General features: G+C 40.9%; 1 pseudogene across 1 annotated transcript in view; it reads right to left on the minus strand.

Moving 5' to 3' along the window:
• Nucleotides 1-5,163, minus strand: part of LOC147625018 (uncharacterized) — a 58,803-nt pseudogene extending 53,640 nt beyond the window's left edge. Inside the window, exons 1-3 of the transcript XR_015268901.1 lie at nucleotides 4,222-5,163; nucleotides 3,897-4,013; nucleotides 3,662-3,802 (exon numbers count right to left, since the gene is read on the minus strand). The product of XR_015268901.1 is annotated as an uncharacterized LOC147625018 (transcript). The remainder of the gene's footprint in view (nucleotides 1-3,661; nucleotides 3,803-3,896; nucleotides 4,014-4,221) is intronic.
• Between the last annotated feature and the right edge of the window lie 837 nt (nucleotides 5,164-6,000).

A 6,000-nucleotide genomic window follows, 5' to 3' on the forward strand; every position in this document is an offset into this window, starting at 1 on the left:
ACGCAGATATCGTACTAAAGCAAGTGGCAGCATAGGTAAGTGACAAAATGGAGTCACCTAGGGTTGAGGAGCAACCCAAGACCAAGAGCATTGATTCAAGTGAAAGACAGCTTCCAAGGTAGTGTTAGAAATAGCAAATAATCATCCATCAACAACGGAGTGAGCTAGGGTTCATAGGTTTTAAGAGTAACAAATATCCCACACAGGGAGTTCATTTTGATGTATTTTGGTGTCTATAAAAGGCTTCAACAATTACTGGAGAAATAGACCTTTTGGATATTGTGTTGATCTCTTGTGTGTCTCAAGCTTTTCTCTCGTGTTAATCATTATCATTAGCGTAATTTCCATGCTTAATCCACACTTCTTTCCACCCTAATCTATGCCAAACCCTATTTTCCAACATGGCAGTATCAGAGCCATGATCACTAGACCTCATCATTAATCCATGATTAATCCCTTGACCATCAACAATTGGATCTACAAGCTACTCAAAGCCCAAATCTTGAAGCTATTTGATGACTGGATGATCAAGTATCATCTCATGAGGGAAAAGTCTTTGGAATGTGGTCAATGAAAGGGAGAAACAGCCTTCTACCACAAATGCTGAGCTTGCATGGATCACTAAGGATGATAAAGCATTGGCTACTATTGCATTGGCACTTAATGACAACTATATTCATCATATCTCTGATCTTGAGTCTTCTCTACAAGCATGGGAAGAACTTGACAAATTGTTTGGGCAAAAGGGAAGAACTCAGAGATTGCATTCAAGATTGAATTCTTTGAGCTAAAGCTGAATTTTCATTAGTCTTTTGCTGCTCATATCAATCATATAAAGCATGCCCCAATGACATCACTTGCTTATGTCGTGCGCGCACAAATATCTAGATATTATTTGGTACCCCTCTAAGAGGTGGTTCACACACAGACAAGACAATACCACTCTCAAGGAGGTGGTTCACAAACACACACAAGCAATACCTTGAACCCAACAGTAACATCGTAATTATGTGGAAGCGTAATTAATGATGATTAATGCTACGCTACGTAGACTAACACTAATCACATGCACAATGATGACAAAGAAGTGGAAGAGAGACTTTTTACCTAACTTGTATATTACCAAAATGAACATATACCCGATTGTTCAAATCTGAAGTAGATATGGACACTTAAGGATGTGTAATATTGTGCCCAGCTTGTGTCCCAATTGTTGTTCCTTGTCCTAGGCACCTCTAGGCACCTACTAGGCTGCTAAAACTACTCCAATCTGCCCATATACAGCCTCTAACTTTGCCTCTAAGGCGGCTGCACATAATAATCATGTCTACAAGGCATCCATTTACCATGTGCACAAGACAAGCCTTGCAACACATTGAGACTACATTGTTGCTTGGAAAATGTGTCTCTTAACGGCAGACTAGTCTCTACAAGCACAACTCTTCCCAAAATACACATAATTGGAAGACATGTTAAAAATGCGCAAAATAGGAAGACCCATGGTTTGTCATTGTCTTCCTTTACCATGCACCACTCCCATAGCAACTCGAGTTCTCACAAGATATACCATAGCCAGCAGCCATTTGATTCTAGAAATAAGTATACTTACAACTAACCGACCACCACGTGTTCAAGGTTTTGAGCCAACTCCAAGCCACTGTATCAAATTGTTAGGTTTGGGGTGTGAGACATTGATTCCACACTAGTTTATGAGCCAAGCATTCTCACGAATCCCACCTTGGGATCACACATGCATCTCTAGGAATGGATTGATGCTCATGGGACATGGCTGCAAGGATGGACATCTAGACTTTAAGACTCATTCAAGCAACCTTGGAAGCAAGCAGCATAAGCCTCCCAAGATAACAAGTCACCACCTCCAGCATGTCTTAACTATAGGTAATATCTTGTATAAGCCCCTTCAAAGCCCACTAAAGAATAGAGTTAGAATTAACCTCAACCTGATTTCTACTAGTTATTTGTACTTTTGAACAATGTGAGATTGTCTGCGACTAGAATGGATAAAACCATAATACATACAACTACAAAAAATCTTTCGATCTTCTCAATTATAGAGAGCAACTAATGTTTAGCGACTTTTTAGCTCTTCATGATGCTTTAAACCAATGATAAAGAGATCACGTAAGTGCTCATGCAAATCTGCCAAAAATCCATCAACACCCTCTTGTTCCAACACTAGTGCTTCATGCTCATTTACATAATAGAAATCTTACCACACGAAGTGAAACCAACATCCTACTACCAATCACAACTTTGCTCAAAATCTCATCATAATGACTTAATGTTACATGCACAGAAGCTCTGTGCGTCCTCTCTCAGCCCTAAGTAACTGAATAGGAACCTTGATGCAAATCACCAACAAAGACACACACACACACACACACACACACACACAGCTGCATTTTTAATAGTACAAAAGATTGTTCAAGATTTGTGGCCTTTGGCCTACCCCAAAAAGGCGACTCCTGACTTACCTAGTCTATCTCTAACCTAACCCCCAAATAGGAGTGAGATAAATAACACAACACATTGCTCAACCTTATATAGCCTTCAAACATGCTGGTCGGCCTGTTGAATATTCTGTCAGCCAGTTTGGACAACTACCACAACTAATAAATCAAGCGCTTTCACATGTGGCCACCTAGATGCCTGCCGACTGCTGTCCAGCCCTCTTGTGCCTCGCCGAGCTTTTCTAGGTCCTACATCTGCTACCAAACTGTGCTTAGGCTGGCTTCTCAGCCATGTCCATGTGGCATGCACATGACATCTCCTCCTGCTAAACTTGATGACAAGATTCCAACCTTTGACCTTGGGTGACTGTCATCATCCCTTTGTCTCCTCTCCTGGACTCCCAAATCTGTCATCCTTCCTTCATGGCAAGCTTTTCACTAAAAACCTTGCCGTGGCTATGACTCCACTCCAAATCTAGTGTTGAGATTTGCACATATGTTCCACTTGTCCCCTTGCCTTCATGCCCTGTCCCTGCACACTTCAATAGTCTCCTTCCCGAGGTTGATCATGGTATCCTTGCTCCACCCCCTTGGAACTGTTATTCCAAAAGCCTTCCTTGGTATGCCCCAAATGGAATCTGTCCCTCAGGGCTGCCATTCCCTTGGGTTTTGCTGATACCAACCAGCCCCATGGGATTTCTACCCTGGCTGTGTTACTCTCTTTGGACCTGTGCACCTTCCTTGGACACCTTCAGCCACATCTAACAAAACTAGTGTGATATTTAATTTTAAGGCAAATCCTATCTAAGCTAGCTTGAATAACTTTGTCAAAAAAAAAAATTGTAAGCCTTGCGCAGTAAGATGGACCAGAAAACAAAAACAGAAACAGGCAAAATTTGAGAAACTCACTACTCACTACTAATAGGGATAATTTTAAGCAAAATAGAGGAAACATTTGGGTATCAAACACAATTTGGAGAAAATTGTGAGGAGATTCAGAGAAAATCAGAATTTTGCAAGCACAACATTCTGAGCGGGAGATCTGGAAACCAAAAATGGAAACGACAACTCTCTCGAAACCCAGTTTTTGCAGTTTTTGGGCTATGAAACGGCTGTTATTATGGCTATAATATGTACTATACTATAATCTACCACAGTAGAATAGTTAAAAACTTAATTATATCACATACCATAAGCTTTTCCACATTGATTATCCCAGAAGCTCTCTCTAATAAGACCCTTTGGAGTTCTTCTTTGTCCCAGCTTTTAGGGACACTACCAATGAACAATTTGTTCTTTGCTTGTGAGGAAGAGAAACGCAACTTTCTACCCTGTTTTCCACCATTGCATACAATCAGTTGAAATAAAAAAAGTAAACACTAATTTAATTAATAGAAGAGTTTAACCTAGAAGGCAATAATTCACCTTCAATTCTCGTTCATTCAAACTTTCAATTGCCTTTTTCGCGCTGTCCTTGTTTGTAAAACTTACAAAAGCAAAGCCTTTGTTGTCCCCCTTCTCCTTGTCCCTCATCACACGCACCTGCTCAAGTCAAAAAAGTTCATTCCTAATCACCAATCGATGAACTTTTATGAAAAAAGGATTAATTGGGTGCATCCTTTTTTTTGGAGAAGAATAACAAGATGATAAACAAAGGCACCTTCAAGTGTGTACCCTTAATCTTCATTCACTAAATTTCTCCTTTAACAAAAAAAGTCAAATTGCAAAATGAGGAAAGCCAGATTAGCACCTCAAAGATGTCACCGCAACATGCACATAACTCTTTCAAATCATCTTCTACTGTGTCCTTGGTGATGCCTCCAATGAACACTTCCGATCCATGTGGAGGGCGTGAAAGAGGATCTTCCTTGTTCTCTTCCATCTTCTCTTCAGCTTGCTCCTTCTCCTCAACATGTACCGATTCCTCATGTGCAAGGGCGGCCTCCTTGTCATGATCTGCTTCCATGTTGACTTTTTCTGCTTGGGGCACTTCCTCTTCAACTCCATGAGATGCCTTATGATGTGCATCTTCCACATCCACAACCACGTCGAGGCCGCCTTTGCCTCCTCCATTCTCTTCTTCGTCTTCTTCCACCGGCTTTTCACAAGGTTCATCTTGATAACCGATACCGCCATCTCTCCCATGGTCATCATGGTATCCAGCACCATCGTCTTCATCATGTTCATCGTAATAAGCCATGCCATCTTCTTCTTCAGCCATGGCCTTCTTGAACTTCTTCTTCTATGTCTTCTTCCTCTTCTTCTACTGCTTCAATTTTGTCAGGCTTGTCATCCACTTCTTCGACATTCCCTTCACCTGCTACATCCTCTTCCTCTTCATCGATGATACCTTCAAGCTCCTCATCTCCTGTGCCACCTGATGTTCTTCTTCTTGAGAAAGCTCGGGCGATCCTGCGTGGTCCGCCATTAGGGCAGTCCTCTCACCTGCAAGCTTCACCTTCAATGAAGAATGTGAGCAAATTTTTCTACGTGTGGCCCCTCAGATTGCCCACAAATTCAGCAGATTGGGAGTGTGCGCTCGAGGATACGAGAGAGCTTCAACACAAATGGGAAAAAAGCAGGTCTTGAAAGCAGAATGTTTGGTGAAATTCCCACAAATCTGTAAATTGCCTTTTTGGAGCTTATTAGTAAATATGGATAGACTAGTATGGGACCCGGGAGATGCTGCTCCATTGTTTGGAATGGCATATATATCGAGTTCAATTTAGAATGGCATAGATGCTGCTCCATTGTTTGGAATGGCATATATATCGCGTTCAATTTAGAATGGCATATATATATCCCGTTCAATTTATGTGTTTTTAGACACATAAAGTAACTACAATGGTAAGTGAGTTCAAGAGCATGAGTGTGAGTGTGAGTGTGAGTGTGAGTGTGAGTGTGAGTGAATCTTTTCCCATGTGTGAATCCAAGCGTGTTAGCTTCTCCTCTAGAAATTTCAAAATTATGGCTCCTCCTCCTACCATGTGTTAGCTTCTCAGCCACTTGCAACCTTCAGTTAATAGATTATATATTAAATTACAATTGTGTTTTTTTTTGCAAAGAGACATTACTCACACCACCCCATCTTGTAGAGCGAGGGGAAGGGGGAGATTCGAACTCGCACCATCCTTGGCTAGAGTGTTCACCACTAGCCAAGATGGTCAATGTCCCACCCCTAGAAAAAATAAAATGTTAGTTTCATATGTAGGCAAGTGACATTTTAAAAAATCATAAGGGCTATTCAAGTTGCTTCACAACAAGTGCTAGCCCAGTTGTTGGTAAGGGTGTTTGGTTTCCTAGCAAGAGGGTACATATTCAAACCCCGCCTTGGTTGTATTGGGTTGAGCCATTTTGTAAATATGGTGTGTGTGCATGTTTCTGAGTGCACTTGCACTTTAAATTTTCCTTTATTTTTCTTTAAAAAAATATCAAGTATTTAGCCAATCTTGTATAATATAAAGAAAGTAGATTAAGGACTCACAACTATTTGACAATCCTTCCTCAATAGTTCTAGCAATATGTCAAC

This window comes from Cibotium barometz, chromosome 24 (genome assembly GCF_041138505.1).
Source record: "Cibotium barometz isolate CiBa-2024 chromosome 24, ASM4113850v1, whole genome shotgun sequence".
Classification (NCBI taxonomy): domain Eukaryota; kingdom Viridiplantae; phylum Streptophyta; class Polypodiopsida; order Cyatheales; family Cibotiaceae; genus Cibotium; species Cibotium barometz.